Here is a 26,920-nt window from a genome sequence, read left to right as displayed (position 1 = left end):
TCAGACCACACCTGGAGTACTGTGTCCAGTTCTGGGCACCACAATTCAAGAAGGACACTGACAAACTGGAACGTGTCCAGAGGAGGGCAACCAAAATGGTCAAAGGCCTGGAAACGATGCCTTATGAGGAACGGCTAAGGGAGCTGGGCATGTTTAGCCTGGAGAAGAGGAGGTTAAGGGGTGATATGATAGCCATGTTCAAATATATAAAAGGATGTCACATAGAGGAGGGAGAAAGGTTGTTTTCTGCTGCTCCGGAGAAGCGGACACGGAGCAATGGATCCAAACTACAAGAAAGAAGATTCCACCTAAACATTAGGAAGAACTTCCTGACAGTAAGAGCTGTTTGACAGTGGAATTTGCTGCCAAGGAGTGTGGTGGAGTCTCCTACTTTGGAGGTCTTTAAGCAGAGGCTTGACAACCATATGTCAGGAGTGCTCTGATGGTGTTTCCTGCTTGGCAGGGGGTTGGACTCGATGGCCCTTGTGGTCTCTTCCAACTCTATGATTCTATGATTCTATGATTCTATGGCGAAAAGGAACACAGGAATAGCAAAGAGCTGAAGATGGCTTATTCCTCTTTTGATCTGAGTGAAGATCCGTTCTGTTTCAATTAACATTCCACATTCTTCATGTTATTTTTAGAGCAAAGGGAACACTTGCTTTAGTTTAAGCTGTATGGAACATGTTAATTTATTCGTTTCTCCACCCTAATGTTTGTATACAAATATACTCCTCTTTGAAAGTATCCCCTGGAGGGATGCAAATTGCTAAGTTCTAGTCATTTGACTTTTGGAAAATAAACTCATTTACTTTTTAACAGGGATAGACATTTTAAATAAGTGGACATGTGGAATGTTTACCAGAGTCTTCATGATGAATGCTTGATCTAAAAAGCAAAGCGTACTTCACTTTAATCTGGCAAAGAATGACTATGCTCTGCTGCTATTCATCTCCTCAGACTTCTTCATCAGGTTAATGTCCTTCCTACTGAATCCTGCCTTTAAGACCAGTTTGGTTTATTTGCTTGTTTTATTAATTTGATTTAATCTGCCTTTTGACAAGTGCCCTCAAGGTAGTTTAGCAAATGAATCCCTATAAAACACCATAAATTCTGCTCCTTATTACAACTTTAAAAGGACAAATACAGTGAATGATAGGAGCAGGATCAAAGTGTCTGCTAAACCCGGTGAAAGCAAGGTGGGTTTCACGCGGTGCTCAAATGACAGCTGCTAAAGCAGGAGAATAGGTGCAGGAAGAGAGCAACCAATACACCCTGTGTTCTGTCAACCCACCAGAAGAGGGAGCCGTTGGTCCTGTTCTCTGCTGCACTTGGGCGCCCTCACAGCAGATGGGCAGTTGGTAGTACTGCAGCTCCTAGCTAAGGAGGCATCAGAGGAGACTGATGCCCAACAGCCTTTCACTAGGCCCTGTTAAACTTCCAACTCTGGCCAGGCTCCTGAGCTGGAACAATAACCAGACTGCTCTTTACCTGCTTCCTTGGCTCTCAGCTTCTGAGTCATCCCATTTATGTGCAGACCTCCCACCAAAATGGTATAGACTCGAATTATCTATTCCTGGCAAACTCACAAGTGCAAACTGAACAGCAATTTGAAGGGGAAGCTTTGAATACTTTATGTAGCATTTAGTATGGCATGGAATGGCTAACACTCAGAAATGAAGTTTTTTGAGGGTAACACATTGTAAGAAACATGGAGCTGGTATATGAAAAACACTTTAATAGCAGGTGTCAAAAAGACTTGCCAGGCAAGTAAATCTGTATTGAAGCTGCTGATGGAGGAACAGGAATGTCCTAGTCATTGCTGGGAGAGGGGGTGGGGAATATGATCCTGATAAATGGAAATTGGCAAGATTTTATACTGCAAAAAGGCAGTTCATCACTGACTCAGAAGCTGCAACACATAACGCAACAAATGATGCTGTTAAAAGCTGTTGGCCATTTTCAGCCAACATGACTCTAAAAAGAAGCTGCTGGTTGTATAAATGATTACTCAATTGTCTTCAGCAGGGGGGCAACACAGCCTTCCAGCGTGGGATTATGCCATTTCTACATATGTTCCAACAATCCCTACACAGCCCCCAATTTTATGATGTCTCTCTCACAGAGGAAAATAGCTTTTATGTGCTCATCTCCAGTAAATCTTCCATGTGTAGGCAAACTAAGGTCCGCTGGCTGGATCAGTGACAATTGCCTTCTGGATCCGGCCCGTGAACGGTCCGGGAATTGTCACGTGGATCGCCAGTCTGCGCGTTCTTTCCCTCTCCCTCCCTCCCCCTCACACAGCGGCGGTGACTCTTCCCTCCTTCCTCCTGGCTTCTCCCCGCCATGCCTAGAGGAAAAGGGGGCTGGGCTGTGTTGGTGCCAGTGGCGGCAGCGCTCGAGCGGCACCTCTCTGGAGCCCTTTGGAGCCACGAAGGAAAAGTGCTCTTGTGCTCAATCCTACTTGTGGTGTTCCCATGGTTGCCATCTGGTTGGCCACCATGGGAACAAGATACTGGCCTAGATGGGCCATTGGCCTCATGTATCGGGGCTCTTAATATCATCTTCTTGGTTCTTGTGTGGAAGCTTGTAGATGTCATTATCGGGAGCATGGTGGGGTCCAACCCATCTATCTAATACTACTACTGCCCTTCATTTATGAGTGTCATTGGCATAGTGAAAAAGTAAGGACATAAGGAGAACCCTGGGGAATCAGACAAAAGTCCAGTCTAATCCACATCCTCTTCTTACAGAGGCCAGCCAGATGCTTATGGGAAGACCCCAAGCAGGAACTGAGCCCAGCAACCCAGTTTCCCCACTTGTGGATCCCAGCAACTGGTTTATTGCCTACAACACTGGAGATAGCATATGGCCCTCATAGTCATGGGCTCCAGATAGCATCTGCCACGCCTTTGCCCAAGCCCCTTTCAAAACCATCCATGTTGGTGGCCATTACTACCTCCTGGGTAGATTAACTGTGTGCTGTACTTTCTTTTATCTGTCTCAAATCTTCCAAAATTCAGCTTCATTGGATGGCCCTAGGTTCTAGTGTTGTAAGAGAAGGAGAAAAACCTCTTTTTGTTCTCTGTACATAAATACGCACCTCTGTCATTCCCCCACTAGCCCACCCCCCAACTAACAAGCTCAAAATCTTGCATGCTGTCCTTAAAGGTGTTGTCTTCTTTCACACAGGATTGCATGAATTCAGATCTAGCAATGAGTGAATGAGAAAACAGAGAAGAGTGAATGAGAAAACAGAACAGAAGTAGTCTTCTGGGTAGCAAAAATGGAAGTGGTTAAAAGAGAGAGCGAGAGAGAGAGAGAGAGCTGTGCATGACATTGCAAATGGGACCTGACTTGTGATTTTCAGTGGGGAAGCATAAAAGAGATCGCTCTCTTCTAGCACTCCTCTGAAGCTGAGCTTAAATGATTTATCTACTATGTTGGTTATAACAGAGCTTTCCTTGGATGACACAGTCAGCCTCCTCCATGCACCAAAGACTGCAGAATGAGGTGCTTTGTAATGTTTTAAAAAGCTTTTTATTCCACAAGAGCCATAGGTAGGGCCCCTGAGAACAGTTTGCTGACAACTCAGCACAGCCAAGAAGAAAGTAATTCAACTAAAGATGCAAGTGAGGGAGGATACTTCTGAAGACCAGAGAAGGATGTCCAACGTCTAAGGATTGTTGCACCTGTGTGGGAAAGAGATAGCTACGTATCTTGAATTTCCATTGTATATTGAAGAGGAGGAGCGGGTTCAATGGATTCTTTTCACTAAGTCCCAGGGATATATGTCACCTGAGCATGCCAACCATTGATGGTGGCCCTGTTCCATCAATGGTGTCTCTGAAAAATTTTCACATCACTTGGGAGGACATGCAAACTAATGCCAGTGTGCTTGAAGAAGCAAAGGTCACCCAGTGTCGAAGCAATGATTCTTCAACATCAGCTTCGTTGGGCTGATCATGTTGTTTGGATGCCTGATTATCATCTTCCAAAGCAACTTCTCTATTCTGAACTTAAAAATGAAAAACATAATGCTAGTGGTCAACAAAAGAGGTTTAAAGACTCTCTCAAGGCAAATCTTAAAAAAGTAGGATAAACACCAGCAACTGGGAAACACTGGTCTGCGAGCGCTCCAACTGGAGAACAGCCTTTACCAAAGGTGTTAAAGACTTTAAAGACACTTGAACTCAGGACAAAAGGGAGAAACGTGCTAAGAGGAAGGCACATTTGGCAAACCCTCACCGTAATCAACTCCTGTCTGGAAACCAATTGTCAGGAGCTGGCCGGCTGCTGGCTTGAGAAAACAGCACACAAGAGGTAATTAACAGAAGATTTATTGCATACAAGCAATTAGCCTCCAACCGCTCTCTCCAAGCGACCATCCATCACAATCAAGTTGACCCTTCTGAAGAATACTTCCGGCTACTGCAGAATATCCTGAACCTCCTACCCTTTCATTTTGGAGGTCATCTTCTGTCTTGGACTTTCCCCCCTCATCTAGTCCTGGGACTGATGGGGTCAGCTACCTCCTCTTCTGGTGAGGAAATGCTCTCCCTCCCTTGTGCCCTGAGTGTCTGTGATTCCTCAGAGAGCTGTGATTCCTCAGCCCACCTTTCCTGAGCTGATAAGCCACATTCCTGCCAGCTTCAGAGGGAGGAGAAGGCATCAGCCCACTGGTTCCAGCTGTCTGAGAAATTTGCAAGTCTCTCTGTTCTCCTTCTGCCTGCCTGCCTTCCATCTCAGGCTGTCCTTCTTGGTTTTGGGCTGTTGTGTTCATGACACCTATGCCCCCACTGTGGAAGGACATGTGCATCCAGAGCTGGCCTCCACAGTCACTTATGGACTCACTATTAAGACTGTATTCATGGAAGACAATCTTACTTGGCTATGAGGGATTGCCAAAGAAGCTGCTCAGGTAAATTTTGGTGCGCTTGAGTACAGGACTGGAGGAACATTTTGCTCTACAGGCAAGCCTTCATTGTCCTCATAAGGTCCTGTCTATGGAGGCTCCCCTTCTCCTTAGCAATGGATGCTAGCTTGTCTCAGCCAAGGGACAGAAAAGACCATTGTATAGGTTCTTTCATTTGCATTGCCAAATGGGGTAGACAGGAATGTGCCATTGAGTTGTGATAATGCCTCTTGCTTCTACAGATTTGAGGATGGAACGATGTGTGTGAAGGAGTGTGTGTGGTTTGTCTGAGTTTTCCATTGCTGGAGTAGAGCCTCATTGCACAAAGACAAGAGTCACAGCCACAGACATAGACATGCAGCCCCTGGAAAGTTCTCATGAAGGAATGTGGCCCTCAGACCAAACCTTTGACTTGGAGAACACCGTTGATTAGGTGGTATAAAACATTATTATTATTAGCAGTAGTGGTATTATCACTACTACTACTACTGTGGTAAACCTTCGTCCCCAGCCACCCGCTCCTCCCTCACCTGTCTCTGCTCACCGGCCAGACTAGGTTTCTTGAGCAGGACTGGCAGACGTGTTTACTTTTTACAGAACAAGACAAAATAACACCGGTAAGGCTGCCACCACTCCCTTTGTTCCGGGGAACCCAGAACCACAACCCAGGGAGAAGGCTGTGTCCCGTTATTACTGGTTATCCCCCCTCCACAAGCTGTATCCACAGACTTGCAGACAGAAATTCTACGGTAGAGCGTAACTAAGCGTAAGGCTAGGAATTAGCTATTCCCCCGGAAAGGCACACAAACCAAAAGTTTCTTTCTTTAAAATTTATTTTAAAAGAACATAAGAAAACATGCTAAAATAGCAGGCACTCTTTAGTAGTTTATAGGCAAGAAAAATAAGAACATTGCAAAGTCTAACTAACTTACATACTCACAACGAAACAAAGAGAGAATAGTTAGAGTCCTTTCAAGTTCCGCATTCAAAGGCTTTCACAATTCTCCATCACAAAGGATGTAAGGACAGCTACTTAGATGGAACATCAGCAGCCGGGCGATTTGCGGATTGCAGAGCGGCTTTCTCAGCCATTTCCAAGATCTTTTATCCCCGGTTTGCACGTGGGTCGGAACCCCCAAAACCAATCATAACTCTTGATTATTTTTCAAATTCTCCAATGACCGGCTTGCGGGCTAATCAATCTAACTTCTGGCAGCTGGGTCAATTAAGAACCCAGAGCCTAAATCAAAGGGGTTTCCTCCCTTCCGGGGGAGCCTATGCAGATACACATTCCCAGGCAATCAAGGCCAGATAACATCACTGAGGGAATGCACATAACTTCAGACCCAGGTGCTAAACATTAGACATTAAATCAGGGGTTTCCTTTCCCATAATAAACCTTTCACACCCTGGGAGCCTGTTAGTCTGGGGTTAAAGGGACAGAACTTATTTCCCATGGTTCTTGTGGCTTGTTGGTTACCCACAAGGCCTCACTCTTGTTGCTTGACCAAGGAATAGCTTCTAAACAAACACTAACTTTACTACAACTACTACCACTACTACTACTACCATGGCAGAAGCCAGAGCACACAGAAACACCATTTACCTACCTTTGTGGTGCTGTGGCCTAAACCACATGGTCTGCCAATCAAAAGGTCAGTGGTTTGAAACCCCGTGACGGAGTTAGCTCCCATTGCTCCAGCCCAGCTCCTGCCAGTTTGAAAGCACGCCAGTGCAAGAAGATAAATAGGTTCCGCTGTGGTGGGAAGGTAAACAGCATTTCCGTGTGCTCTGGTTTCTGTCACTGTGTCCCATTGTGCCAGAAGCGGTTTATTTATTTTAAAAGAAAAACTGCCTGTGGACAAACACCAGCTCCCTTGGCCTGAAAAGTGAGATGAGTGCCGCAACCCCATATTCTCCTTTGACTGGACTAAACTGTCCAGGGGCCCTTTACCTTTACCTTTTAATTAATAATACATACATTGTGAATATAGGCAGGATGAAGGGAGCACATTTCACAGAAGATTAAACTACCGCGATGCTAAAAAATTCGGACTTGCATTTATTGCCTGCAGAGACTAGTGTTGATAGGATGAAGTGAAAGAAATGTTTACAATAAGAAAAGAGAAGTTGGGGAAGGGTGTTGTTTTGATTTTGGGGTTTTGTTTTGGGGTTTTGTTTTGTTTTTGTTTTTGTTTTGTTTTTTGCAAATTAAGTAAGATGTCAAGCTCAACAAACCCAAAGCTGCTAGTATGCTGGTGATGGGAACAATATTTCTGCATGAAAAACAGAGCTGGCCACCTTTGGTGAGCAACCTTAAGTATTTTAAATCACTTTTAACTAACATAAATGCAGCTGACTGTATAATGTCAAGCAGACAGAATCATAAAATTGTAGGCAGCACTGTTTAGGAAAGCTTTTAATGTTTGATGCATCACAGTATTTTAATATTTTGTTGGAAACTGCCCAGAGTGGCTGGGGAAGCCTGGCCAGTTGGGCGGGGTATAAATAAATTATTATTATTATTATTATTATTATTATTATTATTATTATTATTATTATTATGTCCCTAAGCCCTGCAGTGCAGGAATCATAATGGAAGAATCCCTTACAAGTGGCCATCCAATGAGAGACTGCCACTTCCCGAGGGAGACCGTTCTACTGTCAAAGTGAAGAACCTGACATTTGTCCCTACTGACATTCATTTACCATATTTTTCTGTGTATTGGACGAGGTTTTTTGGCTCAAAAATCATGTCAAAAAACTGGGGTCGTCCAATACACGGATAGTGGCGGGGGGGGGTGAGAAGCGGCGCACCGCCAGCCAGCTTGTTGGCAGGAGCATGGCTTCCCCCGATGCCGCAGCGAGCGGGGAGCGATCTGGGGGGTGTTTTCTGCCTGCAGTTGCGTGGGGGGGGAGAAGCTGTGCGCCGCCAGCCAGCTCATTGGTGGGAGCGCAACTACTCCTGATGCCGCTGCGCACGGTGGGCACTCCCTGGATTGTTTCCCGTGTGCGGCAGTGGCAGCAATAGGGGTGGTTGCTCTCCTGGAGCGCTACTTCCCCCGATGCCGCTGTGTGCAGCAGACACTCCCTGGATTGTTTCCCATGTGTGGCGGCATGATAGCGCAATGGCTGGCAGGAGCGCAAATTCCCCCGATGCTGCTGCACACGGGAAATGATCTAGGAAGTGTTTCCTGCCCCCAGCTGCGTGGGGGGGAGAGACTCAACAACTTTGGGCCACCTCCCCTCATTTTCCTAAAATTGAGTCCCCTAAAATAGGGGGTGTCCTATACATGGGTGCGTCCTATAGACGGAAAAAATATGGTCGTTAGTTTGGGCCCAAATCTATTGGAGTCATCTTGAATCATGATTCTGTCTTTTGCAGCATTAGACACCCCTCTCTTTGGTGTGATCTGCAAATCTGATGAGCCGGTAACAACAACATGGACATTCAATAAGGCTGAATGTTGGAAGATTCAGGACAGATGGAAGAAAGGTCTTCTTCACGCAGTGCACAGTCAAACTATGGAATTTGCTCCCCCCGGGGGCAGTGACGGCCACCAACAGGGATGGCTTTAAAAGAGGACTAGACAATTTCATAGAGGAAGAGAGGGCTATTGTTGGACGCTAATCGTGGTGGCTCTGCTGTGCCTCCACAGCTGGAGCCAGCAGTGCTTCTGAATACCACATATCCGGAACATCACACACCTTCCACATACCTGAGAGGAAAATCCATATCACTGCTTGAGTATTTCCTCCTGGTTCAGTACAAAAGTTATTAGAGGAAACACACAAAACTGCAGTATTTGAAGCACAGAAATCATTCAAATTATGTATTGGATTTGGGGAAGCCCGGGGGGGGGCCGGGAAGAAAACCCCAAATCAATAAATACAACCAACTGTGTTTGTGGAGACTATGTGATGTCATCATGCATTTATGAATATTTTAGAAGCATGATAACTTTGAACAATCATTATTGTTGCAAATGTACAGGTGTATGATATGGGCTATGGACATATAAACTTGTGAGTTTGGGAATACATAAATTTCCCTTTTTTAGTGTTTCAAGCTTCTGAGCAAATTAGGAATGTGTAAGCAACAGCAGCGTCCTTGTGTTGGGGAAAATCCTGGATGGATCAGCTGCAGAGACCACATCCCCAGGCATCCCCTCCCCAGCTGCCCTGGGACTCACCTTTTTTTTATGCATAATTTTTATTAGTTTTACAAAAGTCACAGTACATAACAAACTTTATCAAAACTCATATCTGTTCACTTAAAGAAAATAAGTTGACTTCCTTCAGTCGTTCCACGAATCGTCCAAAATAACATTAAAACAATAAATCCGCATTTCCATGTTTGTAAAGCCATAAGTCATTCTCAATCAACCATTTTCTTTTGGCCTTACCCTTTACCTCTTACAGAGCTCCTTGGAAACCTACTAGTGTTGTCTGTTCATCGATTAAGCTTTCCAGATATTTCGTAAGACTTTCCCAATTTTCAACAAACCTCTGATCTTTTGTATATCTGATTTTACATGTCATCCTGTCCATCTCCACATATTCTAATAATTTACTTCTCCATTCCTCCGTTGTTGGAATACTCTCCTGCTTCCAATTTTTTGCTATTAGGACCCTTGCTGCTGTTGTTGCGTATTGGAACAATTTGTAGTCTTTCTTCTTAATTTCCTTTCCTACCATACCTAGCAAGAACGCCTCTGGTCTTTTATTAAAGGTATATCTTAACATTTTTTTCATCTCATCATATATACTTTCCCAGAATTCTGCAACCTTTGGGCATTCCCACCACAAGTGGTAGAAGGTACCCTCCCTTACTTTACATTTCCAGCATTTATTGCAGGATCCATACATTTTGGCTAACTTAACCGGGGTCAGGTACCAGCAATAGAACATTTTCATTAGGTTCTCCTTGAGTAACACACAGGCCGTAAATTTTAGGTGTTGTTTCCAGAGTTTTTCCCACTCTTCAAAATAAATGTTGCGGCCAAGATCTTTGGCCCAGTGGGTCATTACCACCTTAACCTCTTCGTCAGCTAAGTTCCAGTCCAGTAAGTACTTGTACATTTTTGATAATATTTTTGTATTGCTCCCCAGAATCTCAGTTTGAAACCTAGAGTTTTTGTCGGCATAGCCTTTCTCTTTTACGTCTTTCCTAAACATATCATTTATTTGGTGATAGTGTAGCCAGTCGTATACTTGGGATTTGACCTGATCGTAAGGCCTCATTTTCCATTTTCCTTCCTCCTTCATGAGCAGTTGTTCATAAGTTGCCCAATTAGTACCCATATTAACCTTTTTAATGGCCATTACCTCTAATGGAGATAGCCATTGGGGTGTTCTGGGTTCTAACATCTCCTTATATCTTTCCCAGACCTCCAACAGGGGGCCCCTGAATATATGATTCCCAAATCCTTTGTGGCCCTTCTTCCGCCCGTGCCACAGGTAAGCGTGCCACCCATATCTGTTGTCGTGACCCTCTAAGTCTAGCACTTCCCCATCTTCTAGTTTTATCCATGTCTTTATCCAGCATAGACAAGATGCCTCGTAATATATCTTCAAATCAGGAAGGGCGAAGCCTCCCCTTTCTTTCGTATCCGTCAAAATTTTAAATTTTACTCTCGGCTTCTTCCCCTGCCAGATGAATCTGGAGATGTCTCTGTGCCAGGCTTTAAATATCTTAGTACCCTTAATAATCGGAATATTTTGAAAGAGGAACAGAACTCTTGGGAATACCGACATTTTAATTGTGGCTATTCTGCCCCAAAATGACAGTCTTAACCTACCCCACGTTTCTATGTCTTTCTTAACTCCTTTCCATACTGTTTCGTAGTTGTTTTTAAATAGATCTATATTTTTTGGCGTTACCCATATCCCTAGGTATTTCACCTTCTTTGTTACCTCTATTCCTGTTTCTCTTTGTAATTCCTCAATTTCGGCTGCCTGCATGTTTTTAGCTATTATTTTTGTTTTTCTTTTGTTTAATTTGAAGCCTGCTACCTCCCCGAATTGGTCAAATTCTCTGAGTACCTTTTTTTGTTGAGTCTAATGGTTCTTCCAATGTTACGACCAGATCGTCTGCGAAAGCTTTGGTTTTATGCTCTTGCTTGCCGACCCTGATGCCTTTAATTTCTTTATTGTCTCTGATGGTTTTTAGTAGTACCTCTAATATCGTTATGAATAACAGTGGGGACAGTGGGCATCCCTGTCTTGTTCCCTTAGTTACTGTTATTTCTTCCGTCTCTACGTTATTTATTATTAATCTTGCTTTTTGTTCCGTGTATATTGCTTTTATGCCGTTGGAAAATTCAGTACCCACTTCCATATATTCCAGTTGTTTCAATAGGAATTCCCAATTCACGTTGTCAAACGCTTTTTCAGCGTCCACGAATAGCAGTAAGCCTTGTTTATCGCACCTTTCTGTTAAATATTCTATAATGTTTATAATATTTCTTAAATTATCCTTCATTTGCCTACCCGGCAGGAAGCCGGCTTGGTCTCTATGGATGCTGTTTAGCAGAGTGGCTTTAAATCTTCTTGCCATGACTCCCGCAAAAATCTTGTAGTCTACATTTAGTAAGGAGATCGGCCTGTAATTTTTAATTTGTTCTAGTTCTGAATCTTGCTTTGGTATTAATGTAATCAATGCCTCCTTCCACGTCTCCGGTATTTCTCTTTCCTTCAAAATATTATTCATTACTTCTTGTAGAGGGTATAACAGAACCGATTCCATCTCTTTATAATATCTACTAGTGAACCCATCTGGGCCCGGGGCTTTCCCATTTTTTAAGTTTTTTATTATTGTTTTTATTTCCTCCACCTCGATCGGAGCATTTAATTTCTCTTTATCTGTCGCGGGGATCTTATTTATATTCTTGGATGCTAAATACTTCTCTATTTCCCTCGTCTTATTCTTTTCTGTATTTCTAAAAAGTTCTCCATAGAAGTCCAAAAAGGCTTTCCTTATTTCTTTGGGTTTGTTTATCTCTTCTCCTTCCACCACTATCCTATTTATCGTATTCTGTTCCTTTCTTTTTTTCAATTGCCAAGCTAATATCTTCCCCGTTTTATTGGCATGTTCGAAGTTCCTCTGTCTCAGTCTTTTAATTTTCCATTCTATCTCTCTGTTTATCAGCATTGTATATTGGGATTGTAGAACTTTAATATTCTCTTTTATTTTCTTATTTTTTGGGTTTTCGATTAATTTCTGCTCGTTCTCTACTAGTTGTTGTATTATTTCTTTTTTCCCTTTTTCCCTTTTTTTGTTCTTAATTGCACTCTGTTGGATGAAAAATCCCCGCATCACCGCCTTTCCTGCGTCCCATACCACCTTAGGCTTTATGTTATTGCCCAAATTATCTTCAAAGTATTCTTTTAATCTGTTTTGAGCCTTTTCTGCTACCTCTTGGTCATCCAACAGATAGTCCTTCAATTTCCATCTAAATAGTCTGCTTTCCTGCTCTTTCAATTCCATTTTTGTTGGGTTGTGGTCTGAAATAGTTCTGGCCTGGATCTCCACCCGTAGAGATCTTAGGACTAACTCCTTCGAAACCCATATCTGGTCTAATCTTGAGGATGAGTTATTAGGTTCTGAGTAGAAGGTATATTGCTTTTCTAGTGGGTACTTAAACCTCCAGATATCTACTAAATTACAATTCTGGACCAAAGAGAAAAAAGTTCTGGGTAGCTTCCCTTCTTTACCTTTTATGTCCCTCAATCTGTCCAATTCTAGCGACACCACGCCGTTCATATCACCTAATAATATGATTTTTTGATCAGCGTAGTCAGATAGCTTTTCTTCCAACCTTCCGTAGAATTCTGCCTTATTTATATTGGGCGCATATATTCCGGCTATAATGATCTTTTCTCCCTGCCAATTTATTTGTACTGCTACTATCCTTCCTTCTTCGTCTTTAAAGAGGTGTTTCGCTTCGATTTGTTTCTTTATATAGATAACCACTCCTCTCTTTTTGCTCTGATCTGAGGATATAAACTCATTCCCCAATCTTGGATTAATTAGAGTTCTTTTATGTTTCCTCGCTATATGTGTCTCTTGGAGACATATAATATCTAATCCTTCCTTCTTCAAAATATGTTCAATTCGATTCCTTTTCCCCTTATCATTCATCCCATTAACATTCCAACTAAATATCTTTAACACCATTGCGATTTAATTAAGGGAGAGCAAAGGGGAAAAAAGCAAAAAAGAGAAAAGAGAAAGGAAACGACTGTTGGTTCTTTTTAGACTTCCTCTTCGGACCCTCCTCCCTCCCCCCCCTCCTCCCCCGTCTCCCCCCCCCAAATCTCCCCCCGGTCCCACCCCCCCTCCCCCACCTCTCTTTGCGGTTTCAACTCTTTGTATTTCCTTAGGAATTTGTCTGTTTCTCCTGGGTTTGTCAGTTTTTGCCTTTTACTCCTATATGTGAAGGAGACGCCTTCCGGAAACTCCCACTTAAACTCGATATTATTCCTTTTTAGTATCTGTACTAATTCTTTGTAGGCGTCTCTACGTTTTAAAAGCCTAACTGGAATGTCTTTGAAAATTATTATATTGTTTCCTCCAATGTTTAACCTTTTCTCTCTGCTCTTGTGTAGAATCTTATCTTTTATTTCCTTGTCTTTGAATATAATTAAGCAGTCTCCTATAAATTTTTTATTCTTTGGAAGTTTAGCTTTTAACCTGAAAGCTGTTTGTATTGCCTTTTCTACATCTTCTGTTGGTAATTCCAACCAGAGGGCTAATTCTGCTGTTATTTTCTCCTTTATATTTTCCCCTTGGGCTTCAGGTATACCTCTCATCCTGAGATTAGCCTCCCTCTGTCTTAGTTCGTTCATAGCAATCCAATCTTTTAAATCCTCTTGATTTTTGTTTAGACCCAGTATCTCGGCTTTAATTCTTTCTTCCTCACGTCTTACTTCCTTCAATTCTACTTTTGTCTTTTTCAGACCTTCCTCCACTGTCTGTGTCCTCCTGAATACCTCTTTCATTTGACTTTTCAATTCACTGACTGTTTCATCTAACTTCTTATCCACTTCCCCAATTCTATGTTCTACTTGTTCTAGTTTGCGCTCAACACTTTTTTCGCTCTCTTTTATCTCCGCAAACATTCTCAATATCTCTGCTCTAAAATCCCCTTCTTGCTTTGATCCCTTCCTGTCCCCTGGCGTTCCCCCTTCAGGTCTTTTCCCAGTGTTTGACATTCTTAAATTTGAAGGGTAGCCCAACCTTAAAAAGACAGTATACTTGTAGCACTCCTAAAACAATTACCTGTATGCTTGATCAATCCCAACCCTCAATTTTAACAGTCTTTAAATTAACAGAGTTCAGCTCAGTTTGCAATCACTTAGCAGTCTTTAAATTTCAAGAAGGTCGTCTTATTTCGTTCCGCTGTTCTGCAGCCTTAGGGGTATCAATAAAATCTTGGAGTCTTAAGATTCAAGTAGTTCAGGAAGTTGAGCTTCGGAAAATTCAAGAAGTTGGAGATCTTATATTTATGTTGAGATACGGTGTGTGTTCTCCGATCTACACAGTGAGTTCTTGGAGATTTTATCAGGAGGATCAATTTTGTAGTTCACAAGTGGCAGTTTCCAAATGTAGCAGTTCCTCGTCAAAAGTCTTTGTGTTTTTTACCTGTAAGAAACCATATAAAAGAAAAGAAAAAAATAGGGGTGGGAGGGGGGGAAAAAGGGAGGACGAAGGAGACGGAAAAAAGGGGGGATCGGGAGGGGGGCGGGCGAAGGGCCGCAAGGGTCAAAAAAAAGACCGAGAGAGAAGGAGGCTTCAAGATAAAAAGTTCTAATTGCAATAAGCGCTCTGACCGCTAGATGGCTCTCTCTGCTGCTGCCTGACTCTGGAGGCAAACACGTCACACAGGCAAATCGGGTGCTCCAGCAGTCCAAAGCAGGAGATTATTGCCTAATCGTTTCCAGTTGTTAGGTAAACGGAGAGGAGTACATCCACAAAGTTTCCAGATCAGATAAATCCGTAGAACAGGTACCTCCGTTTTATTGTATTGTAGATTGTAATTATGTAGATTCTGTGTATTCTGTTCTTGCAAATGGCGCCGCTGGCACTTCCCTTCTGCCCTTCCGCTTTCCGCTAAGCGTCCTGTGGCAAAGATGGCGTTTCGGCGTCCCTCCGTTTCAATAAATGGGTTTTAAAATAATAACTGTGACCTCCGTTCCCTGTTTAAACACCTCCTTTTAGGGAGGGTCGTTGTTTTCATTTAAGGAGTCTTTCAGGGAAACAAAATAACCACTGGTGGCAGCTCCGTATATTTTCTCTGCTCTGCAGTTTCTTTGCGGTTTTGCCGACCCCTGGTAGCGGCTGAACCCCAAAAGTTTCACTTTTTCTCTCCCCGGGTTTTATTTTCCAACTTTCAGTTTCTCCCTGCTTTTTAAAGTTGCTAAACCAACGCTTTAATTCCGTCCCCGGGTTTCTTGGTCTTGGAACGGAGCGCTAATCTCCGGCGAGGACTGGGCTGTCCGCTGTTCGGGGGTGGAGTAATGGCTGCCTAGGACCTGTTGCTCGACACCGCTGTTTCCTCACCTCTCGGGGTTACCTGGTGGCGATGCGGACCGGTCTCTGCTGGCTCCCTGTAACTCCGGACACCCTCCGGACGTGTTCCTGGGGTGCTCTCGCCCTCTAGCACCCCCCTAGCCCCCCGTTTACCGGACTGGGTTCGTGCTCCTGGCCGAATCCCTTCTCGCCTCGGAGACGCGCACCACCGGAAGTCTGCCCTGGGACTCACCTTCACCCAAATGCACAAAATGGAGAGACTCACATCAGATTTCAGAAGGCACGGCCATTCCAATGCCCTTTCCCTAACAGCGTTTCCGTGCTCTGCTCTGGTTCACCATGCTGGCCACACGACCCAGAAGCTGTCTGCGACAAACGCTGGCTCCCTCGGCCACTAGAGCGAGATGAGCCACAACCCCAGAGTCATCCGCGACTGGACCTAACGGTCAGGGGTCCCTTTACCTTTACCTTTCCCCATCCACATGAGAAGCCAGGCAGGAAAGCGCTTTGGAGGGAGGCATTTTTGCCTCGGGGAACCCCTCCCTATCTCCCCAAATCCCCTTCCTGTCTAGGAATCTAGTCCAGTTCATTTTAAGCCAGAGAGAGAGAGCCAAGCTGCAGGATCAGATCTCTCTGCCTCTCTTTCAAAGCAGGCGCCAAAGAGGAAATGGCCACAACCCCCAGGGGGGCAGCACAGTGACTCAGTGATACTTCAGACTCCCAAACAAAACACTAGCAAGGAAAGGCAAAGCAGCAGTGTGAAGAAACTGGGCAGAGACCCAAGAGGTTTGGATGCTGAACAGACCATTGTGTGCCGTGTTGCTGAGAAGCCCCTGAGAGCATGCAAATGAGAGGCTGAAGCAGGCGGTGCTTCTCTCTTTCCCTGAAAAGGTGGAGAAAGATTTGAGTTTTTTTGAGGGGGTGGAGAAAGGCTTGCATTTGGGAATTCAGGACTCTGTGTGACAATTAGCAGCCATGATGGCTTATGGGTTTTCGTGACAGTCCTAGCTGGAGACGATGGTGCTAGTTGTTAGAAACTGCAAGAGGGAAGAGCTCTTGGGCTGCTTGGGTCCTGCTTGCCAGTTTCCCACAGGTTGGCCCCTGTGACAACAGGATGCTGGATTAGACGGGCCATTGGCCTGATCCAGCGGGGCTCTTATGCTCTCATGTTTAGGCAAAAGAACACACTTTTTGTCTTCAATCAGCACATGGCAGGTTACAGCACAGCAAATGGATGCAGCACACAGTCAGCTTGAGTGGAGGCCTCAGCTGATGTGCATTAGTTGTTGGGGGAGGGAATCGGGTAACCGTCTTTTGTTTGGGGGGAAAACAGCCCCATCTGTCAACTGGCTGGGAATCATGCACCAGGATTATTTTCAGGGACCCAGCAGTGTGGGGATTTTTCTTTTCATGCCAGCAGTTCTTAATATCTGAGAGTTGTTGTTGTGTGGCAAAATCCATGGAGATATTCTTGCATTACACTCTGCTAATTGTGACCAAGCTAGGCTGCAAATATCAGTTGTTGCTATAGTAATGTATTGTGTCCTGAAACCTTGCAGAATAAAACTTCTGTTACTCAAGGACACAACATGCTCCCTCTAAAAAGGATGGTGTGTGGCTCTCTGTATGCATGGAAGAGGAATGAAAAGAGGGCAAAAACACACTGAAGGCAGCAATCAATAGAAAAGAAGTTATTTGTTTATCAAATGGAATTTGTTTTATTGCACATAGCAGCTCATCGGTGACCATAATAAATATTTAGTGATTTTTTATCAAGGGGACAAATGGTTCAATTAAAAAGAAAGTTTGGGATAACTATTTTTAAAAACCCACCTAACTTAAGAGGACCCTGATTTTAAGCTAATAAATAACCATAACCTAAGGACAAATTTGCATAAGCCATGCCCACACAATGTTTAAAAGTGAGGCCACATTGGTTTGGGTCACACCCTCTGGAGCAACAAAAAATAAGCTTGCTTGCGACCTTCAGATATAAGAAGATGGCCATCCTATCACTTCTCACTCTTCTTTTCTCCAGGCTAAACATAGCCAACCTCCTCAACTGTTGCACATAAAGTTTGGTTTCCAGACCCTGGAAAGGAGGAAGACAAGAAGCAGCAGAGGAAGGTTGACATCTTTACTAAGAAGCTGGTACAGTGGTACTTCGGGTTAAGTACTTAATTCGTTCCGGAGGTCTGTACTTAACCTGAAACTGTTCTTAACCAGAAGCACCACTTTAGCTAATGGGGCCTCCTGCTGCTGCTGTACTGCCGGAGCAGGATTTCTGTTCTCATCCTGAAGCAAAGTTCTTAACCTGAAGCACTATTTCTGGGTTAGCAGAGTCTGTAACCTGAAGCGTATATAACCCGAGTTACCACTGTATTTAAAAATATTCACCCCATTTATGTCTTACATATTTATTTATTTATTTATTTATTTATTTATTTATTTATTATTATTATTCTGACTCCCTCCTTTGGCAATCTTCACAGAACTCTAGCTCAATGGTTGCCATCAATTTGATTTGAATTAATTTTATAATGAAATGATTTTAGAATGTTGTATTATTTTATTGTTGTTAGCTGCCCTGAGCCCAGCTCCAGCTGGGGAGGGCGGGATATAAATAAGAAATTATTATTATTATTATTATTATTATTATTATTATTATTATATTGTGTCTCTAAAAACTGGGCTTTTCTAAGAGCTACTAAACTCTCTCTCTCTCTCTCTCTCTCTCTCTCTCTCTCACACACACACACACACAGAGAGAGAGAGAGAGAGGGGGGGGGCACATCAGTGTAAAAGCCTGTTTTGCCCTCTGTTTGTGGATCAGAAATTGTTTCAGGGTGATTGTACAAAGACACATCTTCATTTTATTCATCCTCAAAGGTAAAGGCAAACTGAAAGACAGCCAGTCTCCTGCCTGACAGTTGGAAGAATGAATGTAGGCCCTTACGGGTGGGAGAGAGAGAACTGGGAGGGGGAGGAGAGAGGAAGGGGGGGGGAGAAACAGAAATTGCATGGATGCATGGGGAAATATTCAGACTGTTGTCTGTAAGCAAACGGGATCCTTAAATCTGAATGAGAGACAGACGCAAAGAGAGACAATGCTGCAAAACCCACCATGGTCAATCTTCCTGACAGTAAGAGCTGTTTGACAGTGGAATTTGCTGCCAAGGAATGTGGTGGAGTCTCCTACTTTGGAGGTCTTTAAGCAGAGGCTTGACAACCATATGTCAGGAGTGCTCTGATGGTGTTTCCTGCTTGGCAGGGGGTTGGACTCGATGCCCTTGTGGTCTCTTCCAACTCTAGGATTCTATGATTCTATGACCAGAGCATTCTAGGCACTTCTGTCTTCCACTGCCTCCCACAGTTTGGTCAAACTCATGCTGGTAGCTTCGAGAACACTGTCCAACCATCTTGTCCTCTGTCGTCCGCTTCTCCCTGTACCCTCCATCTTTCCCAACATCAGGGTCTTTTACAGGGAATCTTCTCTTCTCATGAGGTGGCCAAAGTATTGGAGCCTCAGCTTCAGGACCTGTCCTTCCAGTGAGCACTCAGGGCTGATTTCCTTCAGAATGGAGAGATTTGATCTTCTTGCAGTCCATGGGACTCTCAAGAGTCTCCTCCAGCACCATAACTCAAAAGCATCCATTCTTCAGCGACCAGCCTTCTTTATGGTCCAGCTCTCACTTCCATACATCACTGCTGGGAACATCATAGCTTGAACTATATGGACCTTTGTTGGCAAGGTGATGTCTCTGCTTTTTAAGATGCTGTCTAGGTTTGTCATTGCTTTTCTCCCAAGAAGCGGGCGTCTTTTAATTTCATGGCTGCTGTCACCATCTGCAGTGATCACGGAGCCCAAAAAAGTAAAATCTCTCACTGCCTCTATATCTTCCCCTTCTATTTGCCAGGAGGTGATGGGATCAGTGGCAATGATCTTCGTTTTTCTTTGATGTTCAGCTTCAGACCATATTTTGCGCTCTCCTCTTTCACCCTCAATAAAAGGTTCTTTAATTCCTCCTCACTTTCTGCCATCAAGGTTGTGTCATTATTGTGCAGTTTCTTGAAGATGGACTTCTGACAAGCGATGGGCTGCACCTCACAACGGTTGGGAGAAATGTTTTTGCCAAAAATCTCAGAAACCTCATCAGGAGGGCTTTAAACTGACTAATGTGGGGGAGGGAGACAGTGCTCCTGAAGGTAGGAGTGTATCAATTAATGAAGATGATCATCCAAATGTCATAGACCAAATGGAGCAAAACAGCACGCAGACCTAGTGGTGGGAGGAAAAAATCCTTAAATAAGAGACACGGGGGAATGATTAATGGACTTCAATGTCTGTACACTAATGCGCAAAGCATGGGAAATAAACAAGATGAGCTTGAGCTCTTGGTACAGCAAACTAAATATGACATAATAGGCATCACTGAAACCTGGTGGGATAAGTCCCATGATTGGAATGTAATAATGGGGGGATACAATCTATTTCAGAGAAACAGACGAGACAAGAAAGGAGGAGGAGTGGCGTTATATATCAGGGATGTGTAGAGCTGTGAAAAGATCCAAGATTTAGAACCTCAAAGCCAAAGTGAGAGCATTTGGGTCAAAATTAAGGGAGAGAAGCATAACAGAGACCTCATTGTGGGAGTTTACTATAGATCCCCAAGCCAAACGGAGGACATAAATGATGCCTTCCTGGAACAGATGGCCAAGCATGCAAAAGGAAGGGAGATAGTAGTAATGGGGGACTTCAATTACCCGGATATTTGTTGGATGTCAAACTCAGCCAAGAGCATAAGGTCAAACAGATTCCTCACTGGCCTTGCAGACAACTTCATTGTCCAGAAAGTGGGAGAAGCAACAAGAGGAACAGCCATTTTAGATCTGGTCCTAACCAATGTTGATGACCTGGTTAGTGGGGTAGAAGTGGAAGGATCATTAGGCGCGAGTGATCATGCTCTTCTGAAGTTTACTATACAGCGGAAAGGAGCAGCCAAGCATACTAGGACTCAATTTCTTGACTTTAAGAAAGCCGACTTCATAAAACTTAGGGAAGTGCTGGGTGAGATCCCATGGACAGTAATACTAAAAGGAAAGGGAGTTCATGATGGCTGGGAGTTTGTTAAGAGGGAGATAGTAAAAGCATAACTTCAGGCAATACCAATGAGACGGAAACATGGAAGGTGCCTAAAGAAGCCAGGGTGGCTATCTAAAGAACTTTTAATTGAGTTAAGATTAAAAAAGGATGTGTACAAAAAATGGAAAAGGGGGGAAACCACCAAAGAGGAATTCAAACAAATAGCCAGCATGTGTAGACACAAAGTCAGAAAAGCTAAAGCACAGAATGAACTCAGGCTTGCTAGAGAGGTTAAAAGCAACAAAAAAGGCTTTTATGGGTATGTCCGTAGCAAAAGGAAGAACAAAGAAACTGTGGGGTCACTCAGAGGAGAAGATGGTGAAATGCAAACAGGGGACACAGAAAGGGCTGAATTCCTCAATGCCTTCTTTGCCTCAGTCTTCTCCGATAAAGAAAACAATGCCCAACCTGAAGAATTTGGAGCAAATGATTCAGCAGAGGAAACACAGCCCAGAATAACTAAGGAGATAGTACAAGAATACTTGGCTAGTTTAGATGTATTCAAGTCTCCAGGGCCAGATGAACTGCATCCAAGAGTATTAAAAGAACTGGCAGATGTGATCTCAGAACCACTGGTAGTCATCTTTGAGAATTCCTGGAGAACAGGCGAAGTCCCGGCAGACTGGAGGAGGGCAAATGTTGTCCCTATTTTCAAAAAGGGGGAAAGAGAGGACCCAAATAATTACCGCCCAGTCATCTGACATCAATACCAGGGAAGATTCTGGAGCAGATCATTAAGCAAACAGTCTGTGAGCACCTAAAAAGGAATGCTGTGATCACCAATAGTCAGCATGGATTTCTGAAAAATAAGTCATGTCAGACTAACCTGATCTCGTTTTTTGACAGAATTACAAGCCTGGTAGATGAAGGGAACGCAGGGGATGTAGCCTACCTTGATTTCAGCAAGGCATTTGACAAGGTGCCCCATGATATTCTTGTAAAGAAGCTGGTAAAATGCGGTCTTGACTATGCTACCACTCAGTGGATTTGTAACTGGCTGACTGACTGAACCCAAAGGGTGCTCATCAATGGTTCCTCTTCATCCTGGAGAAGAGTGACTAGTGGGGTGCCACAGGGTTCTGTCTTGGGCCCGGTCTTATTCAACATCTTTATCAACGACTTGGATGATGGACTCAAGGGCATCCTGATCAAATTTGCAGATGACACCAAACTGGGAGGGGTGGCTAACACCCCAGAGGACAGGATCACGTTTCAAAACGACCTTGACAGATTAGAGAACTGGGCCAAAACAAACAAGATGAACTTTAACAGGGAGAAATGTAAAGTATTGCACTTGGGCATAAAAAATGAGAGGCACAAATACAAGATGGGGGACACCTGGCTTGAGAGCAGTACATGTGAAAAGGATCTAGGAGTCTTGGTTGACCACAAACTTGACATGAGCCAACAGTGTGACGCGGCAGCTAAAAAAGCCAATGCAATTCTGGGCCTCATCAATAGGAGTATAGCATCTAGATCAAGGGAAGTAATAGTGCCACTGTATTCTGCTCTGGTCAGACCACACCTGGAGTACTGTGTCCAGTTCTGGGCACCACAATTCAAGAAGGACACTGACAAACTGGAACGTGTCCAGAGGAGGGCAACCAAAATGGTCAAAGGCCTGGAAACGATGCCTTATGAGGAACAGCTAAGGGAGCTGGGCATGTTTAGCCTGGAGAAGAGGAGGTTAAGGGGTGATATGATAGCCATGTTCAAATATATAAAAGGATGTCACATAGAGCAGGGAGAAAGGTTGTTTTCTGCTGCTCCAGACAAGCGTACATGGAGCAATGGATCCAAACTACAAGAAAGAAGATTCTACCTAAACATTAGGAAGAACTTCCTGACAGTAATAGCTGTTTGACAGTGGAATTTGCTGCCAAGGAGTGTGGTGGAGTCTCCTACTTTGGAGGTCTTTAAGCAGAGGCTTGACAACCATATATCAGGAGTGCTCTGGTGGTGTTTCCTGCTTGGCAGGGGGTTGGACTCGATGGCCCTTGTGGTCTCTTCCAACTCTATGATTCTATGATTCTATGATCTGCATATCTGAGGTTGTTGATAGTTCTGTTGGCAATCTTAATTCCAGCATGGGATTCATCCAGCCCAGCCTTTCGCATGATGAATTCTGCATATAAGTTAAATAAGCAGGGAGACAATATACAGCCTTGCCGTACTCCTTTCCCAATTTGGAACCAATCAGTTGTTCCATATCCAGTTCTAACTGTAGCTTCTTGTCCCACATAGAGATTTCGCAGGAGACAGATGAGGTGATCAGGCACTCCCATTTCTTTAAGAACTTGCCATAGTTTGCTGTGGTCGACACAGTCAAAGGCTTTTGCATAGTCAATGAAGCAGAAGTAGATGTCTTTCTGGAACTCTCTAGCTTTCTCCATAATCCAGCGCATGTTTGCAATTTGGTCTCTGGTTCCTCTGCCTCTTCTAAATCCAGCTTGCACTTCTGGGAGTTCTCGGTCCACATACTGCTTGAGCCTTCCTTGTAGAATTTTAAGCATAACCTTGCTAGCATGTGAAATGAGTGAAATTGTGCGGTAGTTGGAGGATTCTTTGGCACTGCCTTTCTTTGGGATTGGGATGTAGACTGATCTTCTCCAATCCTCTGGCCACTGCTGAGTTTTCCAAACTTGCTGGCATATTGAGTTTAGCACCTTAACAGCATCATCTTTTAAAATTTTAAACAGTTCAGCTGGAATACCATCACTTCCACTGGCCTTGTTATTTGCAGTGCTTTCCAAGGCCCATTTGACTTCACTCTCCAGGATGTCTGGCTCAAGGTCAGCAACCACACTACCTGGGGTGTACGAGACATCCATATCCTTCTGGTATAATTCCTCAGTGTATTCTTGCCACCTCTTCTTGATGTCTTCTGCTTCTGTTAGGTCCTTACCACTTTTGTACTTTATTATGGTAATCTTTGTACGAAATGTTCCTTTCATATCTCCAGTTTTCTTGAACAGATCTCTGGTTCTTCCCATTCTGTTGTTTTCCTCTATTTCTTTGCATTGCTTGTTTAAGAAGGCCTTCTTGTCTCTCCTTGCTATTTTTTGGAAATCTGCATTCAATTTCCTGTATCTTTCACTATCTCCCTCGCATTTTGCTTGCCTTCTCTCTCCCGCTATTTGTAAGGCCTCGTTGGACAGTCACTTTGCTTTCTTGCATTTCCTTTTCATTGGGATGGTTTTTGTTGCTGCCTCCTGTATAATGTTGCGAGCCTCTACTTGGGGATTAATATGACAGCTAAGAATGTGAATTTATTTAAAGATAACTATGAGAAATGCTGGATGGAAGTTTAAAAAGATTTATAAATATGGTCAAATTTGAAGCTTTCCTTGCTAGGCCGAATTCCTGTTATCAAGATGAATGTATTGCCTAGAATGTTGTTTTTGTTTCAAACACTGCAAATTGTTGACAAGATGGATTGTTTCAAGAGGTGGCAGAAAGATATTTCGAAGTTTGTCTGGCAGGGCAAGAAACCCAGAATAAAGTTTAAGATTCTAACTGATGTAAAGGAAAGAGGGGGATTTGCCCTGCTGGACTTTAAACTTTACTATGAATCAGCAGCCTTCTGCTGGCTAAAAGATTGGCTACTTCTTGAAAACATTTGGATGGCATGCATATCTATGGTATGACAGGGCTAAAGCGCATAAAGCATTTAAAAACCATATTGTTAGGAAAGCATTATATAATGTTTGGACTAAATATAAAGATCTGTTGGAAAATAAAACCCCCAAGGTGGTTGTCCCCAATGGAGGCAAAGGCCGTGAAAAAACTCAATATGGAGGCCAAATGGCCGAAATATTGGGAAATTTTGGAACAGGAAGGAGATAAATTGAAATTACAGAGTTTTGAGAAATTAAAAGCTAAAGGTTTACAAGTTGGACAGGAAAATTGGCTTCCAGGTGGAAAAATCAAAATTAGAAACAGAACTGTTAGAACCCAATACTAAGAACTTGTCAAGAATGTATAACTTGCTGTTGAAATGGAATACACAAGATGAAACAATGAAATCAGCGATGATAAAGTGGGCACAAGATATTGGTCATAACATCATGTTTGCTGACTGGGAACAGTTGTGGACCACCGGTATGAAATTTACGGCTTGTAATGCCTTAAAGGAAAATATTATGAAAATGATCTATAGGTGGTACATGACTCCAATCAAGCTTGCAAAAATTTACCACTTTTCTGATAATAAATGTTGGAAATGTAAAGAAACTGAAGGTACTTTCTATCACCTTTGGTGGACATGCCCAAAGATTAAGGCTTTCTGGGAAATGATATATAATGAAATGAAAAAGGTACTTAAATGTACATTCCTTAAGAAACCAGAGGCCTTTCTCTTGGGCATTGTCGGCCAATTGGTGCCAAAGAAAGACAGAACTTTCTTTATGTATGCTACAACAGCAGCAAGAATACTCATCGCAAAGTATTGGAAGACACAAGATCTACCCACTCTGGAAGAATGGCAGATGAAGGTGATAGACTACATGGGACTGGCTGAAATGACTGGCAGAATCCGAGATCAGGGAAAAGAGACGGCGGAAGAAGATTGGAAGAAATTTAAGATTTAACTTAAGAGACATTGTAAAATTAATGAGTGTTAAAATGTTGCGGCTATAGAAGTAAGCAGATTACAGCTGTAAAGATTAGGTTAAAAGAAAAGAAAGGATTACAATTAGATTAAATTAAGGGTGAGGATTTGCTGAATTAAATATTTGAAATTGGTATGCAGAAAGGGGAGGTATGAGGAGGTCGGTGAAGTAAGGTTTAAGAGAATAAGGATTTGAAATTATACTTGTTTGTCTTTGTGTGTGTTTGTTTGTATTTTATAATTTGTGAAAATTCAATAAATATCTATATATCTCTATATATCTATCTATCTATCTATCTATCTATCTATCTATCTATCTATATATATAAAATGTTGTGAGCATCCATCCATAGTTCTTCAGGCACTCTGTCCAGCAAATCTAAATCCTTAAACCTGTTCCTCACTTCCACTGTGTATTCATAAGGGATTTGATTTAGATTGTATCTTACCTGTCCAGTGGTTTTTCCTACTTTCTTCAGTTTAAGCTTGAATTTTGCTATAAGAAGCTGATGATCTGAGCCACAGTCAGCTCCAGGTCTTGTTTTTGCAGACTGTATAGAGCTTCTCCATCTTTGGCTGCAGAGAATATAATCAATCTGATTTCAATGCTGCCCATCTGGTGATGTCCATGTGTAGAGTCGTCTCTTGTGTTGTTGGAAAAGCGTGTTTGTGATGACCAGCTTGTTCTCTTGACAGAACTCTATTAGCCTTTGCCCTGCTTCGTTCTGAACTCCAAGGCCAAACTTGCCAGTTGTTCCTTTTATCTCTTGATTCCCTACTTTAGCATTCCAATCCCCTATAATGAGAAGAACATCCTTCTTTGGTGTCACTTCTATAAGGTGTTGTAAGTCTTCATAGAATTGGTCAATTTCAGTTTCTTCAGCACCAGTAGTTGGTGCATAAACTTGGATTACTGTGATGTTAAAAGGTCTGCCTTGGATTTGTATCGAGATCATTCTATCATTTTTGATAGATGGTGTTGGACTACAATTCCCACCATTCCAGATGGTGTTGGACTATAATTCCCACCAGCCCCAGCCAGCATGGCCAACGGAAGGGTGGGAGTTGAATTGCTAAACCTCTGGAGGAATCAGCTCAGGAAAGGCTGGCCTACCAGTCAGTGCCATAGTGAAACAACAAACCTTGCCTCTGGTTGGTATCAAGGGAGGCGTTTCCTTTGATGTGTCCCTCACATAACTGAGGGAACAATTTTTCCAATGTTAAATTCAGTTGTCTACATTTTCACATCAGTTTGTGTCCTTTTGTTTAAAAGAAACATTTTTATGGAAACTCATCAGCATTTGGATTCAAATGCTCCCCCCCATCTTATATTATATGCAAGGCAATTTCCCTCAATAGAATGCATTTTTATGCACATTTTGCCCAAGCATCCCCCCCATACATTACTTGGCTGGAGAACCGGATTGCAAAATTTGGAGCAGTGTGCATTTTGAAGGATGGTAGTGTTTTCAGAAAGTGAACGTCAGAACATAATAAGAACTATTCTCACTGTGGCCAACCAGATGTCTGTGGGAAACCTTGAGGCAGGACCCAGGCACCAGAGCAGCCTTCTCCCCTCGGGGGTTTCCACAAACCGGTATTGAGAAGCATTACTGCCCCCAACCAGAGAAGGCGGAGCAATGGCATCATAGCTTGTACCCATTGCTTTAACTTCAGGTGCAAACAGAATTGAATTGCTCCTTCTCCTTTTATACCAAA

The sequence above is a fragment of the Podarcis vaucheri genome, assembly GCF_965113315.1.
Source record: "Podarcis vaucheri genome assembly, chromosome: 14".
In the NCBI taxonomy this organism is placed as follows: Eukaryota; Metazoa; Chordata; class Lepidosauria; order Squamata; family Lacertidae; genus Podarcis; species Podarcis vaucheri.
The sequence above is the reverse complement of the archived record's forward strand: the minus strand, read 5'-3'. Positions refer to the sequence as shown.